Raw genomic sequence first — 8,243 nt, forward strand, 5'->3', positions numbered from 1 at the left:
CGGTGACAGAGAAAGAGGAGCCTTATGACTGGCGGTGTGGGTCAGGGAAATGTGAGCCCAAATCAAGTGTTTCTAGCAGACCCACAAGTTGCAACGAATTTGCTAAGTACAGTCTACCTGTCTCAAAAAAAAAAAAAAAGCATAATTTCACATAACTTTTCTTTTATTCTTTTCAAGAATAAACCAACAAGCTGGCTGTTGACTGGAAATGAAGCAGAGTCTCAACTTAGCAACCCACTGTGACTGGCTGGCTTCCCGGAGTCTGGCACCATTCACTGTGGTTTATTTCATTACCTATGCATGTGTTCGCTATTCACTGGACCAGGAAACAACATATGCATTGCCCTAGGGATGTTAACATGTCGTATAGTAGGTATTTGAAACAGAAAAACAAAAAGGGCTCCAAGTGGCCATGGGGCTGTACACAAGTTTCTGAGTCCCCAGACTGCACCCAGAACTGCTTTATGGGTGCTTTTTATTTTTATAGGTATCCTAAAAAGTGGGGGATATGGGATCTTCCCTATTCATGACAGGAAATGAAAGCTGGATGTTCTCCAGAGGACACAGAATGAGAGGATTATGTTGTTTATCTAAAGGCTGCGCACTAACTCCTTAGCTGCCTTCTCCATTGTAAGGGTTTCCTTGTTTTGTGGCGACGCTGGTTTTGAATACGTAAAAGAGCTTGTACATGATTTTGAATTCTAATCCAAGCATGTCAAGCTCTCTCTGTTCTGCTAGTCCCAAGTGTAGAGGGAATCTGACAGCTCCCATCCAGGACCTTCCTCTGTTCACCCTTCTCCACTTGTTCTTGCTTTCAGTACATCACACACATATCCTTATGCACGCTCATATCCATAGAAATGCAATCAACCTACGTTCTCTTTGAATTCCTCCTTTGTTTGAGGAAAATTAGTGGAAATCAAAACTACATAATTATCAGGGATACAGAAAAATAAATAATAATAATCAAAGAAACAAACATTTCAAGACAGTTACCAAAGTGCATAGAATGTCCTGTTGACTCCCCCAAAATGTCACAAGGTAGTCCTGGTCACACCCATGAAAATAACCCAACAGTCAATCTCACACTTTTCTTTCCATTCCCATTGTCATGTCTAAAACCAAAACTGGCTTCCATATCACATGCCATAGGGAAATGACTCCTCATCCTTGGTTTCCCCTTTTCATCATACCCTAGCTTGTTTTCTATTGCTGTGATTAAAAAATACCAAGAATCAACTTGGAAAGAAAAGGAGGGATTTCAGTTTGCTTGTTACAGGGAAGCAAAGGCAGGAACCAAAGGGCATGACTGAAGCAATTCTACTTGGTGGAAGGCTGCTTACTGACCTGCTCCCAATGGCTTGCTTATCCTGCTTCCTGATACAACCTAAGATGACCTGCCCAGTAGGAACACCACCCATATGGGCTGAGCCATCCCACATCAATCATCAACCAAAAATGTGTCTAGAAGCCAATCTGATGGAGACAATTTCTCAATTGAGTTTCTTCCTCATTGAGTGACTCTAGTTTGTGTCACAACGACAAAAAATTAGCAAGCTCTGTTCTGTGGTATCTGTTTACAAAGCTAGTTTCTCTAGCCTTTCATCATTGACCCAACAAGTTATCTTTCTGGACCATTAGATTATTACACCTTGTGATAATGATGCTCCTTGAGACAGGAAAAGAATTTAAGACATCAGGCTTGCCCTCAGACACTCAGTTCTACCTGGGAGTGTGATTCCCTTAGACATGGGTTTCAAGAGAAATACAGAGCTCTGTGAAGATCCACACCCTATACGTGTACACTTTCTTTTTGGCTGCTCCCCACTGCTGTGTATCTTTGACTTGTACTGGGTCTAGAAGATTAACATGTAGTCAAGATTTTTGGTGTCCAGACAATTAAGGCATGAAACCCACAGACCTTGTCTGCTCTTCACTTTCTCTGAAACAAAGACTATCTAGCAACAGCATTAGGTAAAACATGTAATGTTGGCAATAAAAATGTAAATGAACATGTAGGAAGAAAATAATCAGTAGACACATACATGCTCCAGCTACAAACTATATTTCTATGATGGTGAAGAATGTATATGTAAAATTCCAGAGGTCACAAAACTTCAATACCTTGTGTCATCATTAGAAACAATAATATTAGCTTGAATAGACATATAAATGTTTGAAAAATTAAAGTGTGCATACAGTGACTACCTTGTACCATTGTGTTTATAAGGAGTCATTGACTCACGCTAATTTAATAATTCTAACCTTACCAAACTGGCCTTCCTACTATTTCCTGAATATGAACAGAGAGGGAATTAAAGAGGTGTAAAGAGATAAGATGTACAGTCACACAATGGAGGAGTCACAAATCCAGGTTGAGGCTGGTGACCAAGTGGTTGCAGAGCCTGCCTCTGATCCGGGGATCTCTTCCCCTCCCCATTCAGGGCTCAGATTCCATCTTGATATATTTCTCATCCCCAGACTTCAGATGGTATGGAATGAATTTTGGGACAATTATCAGCAAGGCAAAACTTGCAACGTTATGTCCACTGCTAATTACTGTCTGTTCCTCTCAAAGCTCTAAATAAGTTACTTTTTTTCTCATGTATGTCACATATATAACTTACACATATTAACTAACTCTTACTGGTTATTAATATAAGTCTAAAACTAGAATAGCACCAGAGCAAACTATTACACTTGAGATTATATATATATATTAAAATTTCACATATATTAATCCATTTTGACAGAACTTTATAAAATGCATCAAAGGGTTTTTAATGACATGACATTAAGGAGCCATATGCCCATAGAGCATCTGTGTACAAGCTCCTTGGGAGTCTGTACTCATTGATGGTTATAACTGTCCTGTTTAACTGAAAGAGAGTAATTGGGACACACAATCCCCAAATTAATGTTTTTGTGACCATTCTGCCTGTTCAGTCTTTTAAATAGTATTTTACACAAAATTCATAGCTAGGAAATTAATGAAGCTAAGATTCTCCATTCAATTATTTTAACATCTAATTAAAATAAGAGACCCATGCTGAGAGACTCTGGAAACGGAGTTATGCTGGCCTAATATCCCTATGAAAACGGCCCCAGGTAAACAAGATCCCTGGGGAGAAAAGTTCCCACAGTCCCACCATCAGCCCTGGCAAAGCAACCTAATGGAAAGTGTGCAGAGGCACACAGGGACCTAAGCCCACAGGTCCCATGATGTACGCTTTGCATTCAGCTGCAGGCACACTGCAGGCAGCTCCTCATGATGTGAACATGAGAATGCATTGCTCTCAACCACAGCAACAGTGCAGCTTGCTGTGTGATGTATAATAGGAAAGGGGAAGGTTAAAGGTCCTCTTGGGGTCTTAATAAGACATATGACCACTGTCATTAGTAAGAAATGTTTTTCTCAGTAGGTAGATCAAAGTTTTCACTTAGGTGGATGCTTCAGAGCTGAGTAGTTGATTCAGTTGATAAAGAAAGGGTTTCATAACACAAGGACCCCTGAGCTTGATCTTCCTAAACCCCATGTAGCAAAGCAGAAAACCATGGATCATTTTTGAGATTCCAGTGGTGGGGAAGTAGAGACCATCATATTCCTGGGGCTACTTGGCCTACTTGGTAAATCCTAAGACATGAGAGGCCACATATACATACATACACACACACACACACACACATATGTGTGTGTGTGTGTGTGTGTGTGTGTGTGTGTGTGTGTGTATGTAAAATACATAGTGCCTAAAGAATTGTACCCTCTGTCCTCTACATTCATTGGCACACATGCATATACATATACATGAAGATACACTACTTAATATGCATACAAATTTGTATAAATACAAAATAGACATATCAGGAATATTAGAAAGCACCTTACTATTCAATGATTTAAAAATATTTATTTTGATCAAAGCAAGAATTCAGAAACTTCCCTTTGGAGGGTATTTCTACTGTTTGATTCTACTTATTTGGTCATAAAGCCACACACAAATATAAGTATGAGAACTAACATCTCTTTCCTCATGGTAACCGTTTTCATACCCTGTCCCTGGCCTATTATCTCTCACACTATAGGAATGTTCTTAGATTTGTAAATGCATTGACTCCCTCCAGGCTGAGAGATCTGAACAAGCAAAAGAGGAAGCAGAGTTTGGTTCGAATGTCTTCCTTTTTGTCCTCCAGTACCCTTCTTACTTCATTACACATAGAAAACACTCCTCTCCTCCTCATGGTCCACAACAGGAATGACTTTCTGTTCCTGCAAACATACGTGTAACGTTGCTTTGTTGAAGCTTATCTGTGCATTAACACTCAAAAGCTTGCTCAAGCTTACAGCACATTGAGATAGATGCACTATTACCATCCCTTGTGGAATTTGCCCTCTTTTTCTAATCATAATCCTTCCCTCCTTTCTCATTTCTGATTATGACTGTGTTCTTCTTCAAACTTCTTTTTCACTAAAGTCAACAAGATCCTTTTAAAATCAGATGTATGTATTGAGTCTAAGGCTAGCTTACTCCATGCCTGTCTACTCTGTGGCTAACTACTCCATGGTTAACTTCCTGGGAAGTGTGCCTGCTGCAGCCTCGTAGGCTCACAGTAGGTTATACAAAACATAAGGAGGCTTCTCATGAATCCCGTGAATGTAGTAATTCTATGTGAGGGCTTCTAGCCCAAGGTTCATTGGGCAGAGGTTTCCCAAACCTTGGCCTAACAAATAGTTTCATCTATGACATCAGTGTCTCCAAGGATCAAAGTCTGCTTTGCTTTCAGCTACTAAAGAGAAGACAAAGATGTGAAGGCCAGACTGTAGTGCCCACAGCTCTTCTACTCAGTCTGAGAAAACTTGGAAAGGTTACTTGTTACCAGGTCCATCCTAATGCCATCCTGGTAGATCTCTAAGATATTCTCATCTGTCTTTCACATATACAAAATGTATTCCTGCCACTGATGAAACAGTGGGAACCACTTAGGTTTCTGTATTAAGTTAGAGACATCTGAGGGACATGTCTGATGTGGCTATGAGTAATCCAGTGTCACAAAGTAGGTAGTGCTTTTCAAACATACTCCCTTGGTACTAAAGCATGCTTCTGATCATGAGTTCCTTACAGATTATTTATTTATGTACTTATTTTCTTTCTTTTTGAGATAGGATATCATACTGTACTTTAACTGTCCTTGAGTTTGTAGTCTCTCTCCCTCAGACTTTTGAGAGCTGGAGTTAGAGGTGTATACCAAAAAAAAAAAAAAAAAAAAAAAAAACAAAAACAAAAACAAAAAAACAAAAAACAACTGAATTTCTTTTCATGTTTATTGTTACTTTATTTTCTAATTTTTTAACCTTTTTTTTTACAATAAATATTCATTAGTCATTTGTTGCATGGGCTCTAGCTTTTGGACTAACCTAAACTATACCATTGTCTCTGTTGTAGTTTCTGTTCTATTCTGACTCACACACATGAACCAGAGACTGTTTCCATCTGGAGTGTGTTTTATAGCACAAGGCACTTTGCATGGTGACAAGAGCTGAAGCCCAGGATCTCAAATTCTAAATCACCCAAAGGCTAAAAACTCTGTAGGACAACACATGAGAATGTAGGAAGCACTTGATTTGGTCTGAGTACTGTGTAAACCTGGAGTGGTGGTTACAACTGAAATCAGCATTCTCGGAGATAAAGGCAGAAGGACCAGAAGGTCAAGGTCATCTTTATGTACACAGTAAGTTCAAAACCACCCTGGGTTAAGGGAGACTCTGTCTCAAAAAGAAGAAATACAGGAAAAGAGAAATAGTGAAAACTATCATAGCTCTTAGACACATTATGAGAAAACTATAAGGGTATCAGAATAACTGAAAAAAAGAGCAAGACTGTGTGTGTATGTGTGTGTGTGTGTGTGTGTGTGTGTGTGGTATGTGTGTGTGTGTATGTGTGTGTGTGTGTGTGAGTGAGTGATGTAATGCAATTTACATGAAAAGTCCAGAATATATAAATTCACATATGTAGAAATTAGATAGTTATTATCAACAACTTTGAAGAGAAAGATGGAGGGTGACTACAGGCATGGGCAAGGTTCCATTTCAGGGAAAAAAATCTGCTGGAAGTCGATAATGCTGATTTTAGCATGTTTTGTGAATATATTAAAACTCAATGAACTGTACTCTCTGGAAAATTCCATAGCATCAGAATTATCTCAATAAAATGAACATACAGAGAAAAATAGATATAACAATACATTTACTTTTGTCTGCTAAATTTTCACTATTGAGGTAATGCATCTTCTCTATTTTAAGCATCATAATGATTTAATTTGCATTTGTCTGTCGATGCACATATTTGGTTGTCATCCTATCTCTGGTGACGAATTTATCTACTTTAGTAATAATACTGACGTGATTGAATGTTTGGGTTGAAAATTATGAAGTTATAGAAAAAATAATCTAGATACTGAAGTCTGGGTTTCAGAGCTCATGAGGTAAGTGTTTGTAACTGGAGGGTGAAAGAGTCCTGGGCAGATGATCCTCCTGCCTGTCAGTGAGAAGAAGCTGACTTGAATTTCATGAAGCATTGACTATTGGTATTAGCATGGGGTTCCTGTGCTATCAACACTGGAAGGGATGTAAGGATTATTCTTTTACCCTCTGTATAGGTCACTGTGTCTTTAAAGGGCTATACAGTTTATGCCCTCCACTAACTGAGTTACATCACCAGATTGTCAGCATTATTTTGTCTTTATAATCATTTAAACACACACACATACACACACACACACACACACACACACACACACACACACACACCTCACATTAGCTATACCTAGAAAGCCATCTAGCCTTGACTTGTAAAGGAAAAGAAATAATTATGAAGACGAAAACATAAAATTCTCATGTTCTCATGAAAATAAGTGAAAAATGCCTCCAATCCCACCTTTTAAAGTCTCTGTCAGAGAACACTGCTACTCATAGTCAACACTTACATAACACTTTAGAATTTCATCACATTTGTACGCTGAATGCCAAAGGTAACACCTACTGCAGGAACTGCACTCTGCTCTAATTCCAGGAGTCTAGAGAAATTGTAAAAACAGCACTACCATTTTTTTATGTTGTTAGTATCACACATCCTAAATAATGAAACCTCCTGTGTTTCAGTAAAAGTGCTCCTGTAAATGTGAAATTGGTAGAGCAGCCTGTCTCTTGTTCTGTTTTTGTTTGTTTTTGTTTTTCACAGAGGAAACATTGATTCTGGTTTAGCAATCAGCATTCACCAAAAGATCACCAAGATTTAATTGACTTCATTTTGAGTAATCTAAGAAAGGAAGTGATACATGACACATAAGGCTAAGGTCAAAATCGTAGTTATATTTGATTCATTTTACAAACCTGTACAACCAAGTTGCCAAAAGCTGTTCCCCAGCAGTAATAAAACTATGGTATGGTATGTGATTAGTAAGAATGTTGACAACAGTCCTGTGAGGTTTGAGGTATGAATATTATTACAGCTGGGGAAAGAGATGATGGTAAGTTAAGTGACTTGTCCAAGGAGACACAATAAATTGGATGTAGTCTTTGGGAAAACCTTGACTTCCTCTTAGACTTTTCTCTGTGGTACTATGTGACCTTTCTGAGCTGCTGCAAGTTTCCTCATTAACCTTGTAGCTAATCTTCATGTCTTAGGAGAGTTTCCCTAGATATATAAATACAATATTTTTAATACAATTTCTCAGACCATGGAAATTAAAGAAATCCACTTCTAATAAAGACCAGAGAAAATCTACTGTATCCACATGATATTGGAAACCAAGTACCTAATGACTTCCATCTGTATCTAGTAACTGATGGGAGGTTATCACACGGCCTTGCACATTGCCCTTATTATTTGGGACCGATACATAAATATGTTAGGACTACTAGCTAGACTTTGTGATAATGGGAGCAGTATGTAGAATTTAATAGGAGCTTCAAAGATTTTTTTAGTAAAGCACAGGTCAGGAAAGAAACTTCATCCCGATAATAAAAGTGATGTTTGCAAAGCTTCACTTGATCTTTTCTATATAATAAGCTGGAAATCTAGAAATTAGTTTCAGGCAGAAGGAAAATGCTACTCCGTATGATGACTCACAACGTGTCTTATGGTGCCCAGGTACTACCAACAATCTTGGGTTAGTCTGCAAGAAAGTGTGTGAGTGCAACTCAGGAATGAGTGATGTTGCAGCATGGTTGCAGTATTTCTTTTAGA

The sequence above is a fragment of the Micromys minutus genome, assembly GCF_963924665.1.
Source record: "Micromys minutus genome assembly, chromosome: 15".
Classification (NCBI taxonomy): Eukaryota; Metazoa; Chordata; class Mammalia; order Rodentia; family Muridae; genus Micromys; species Micromys minutus.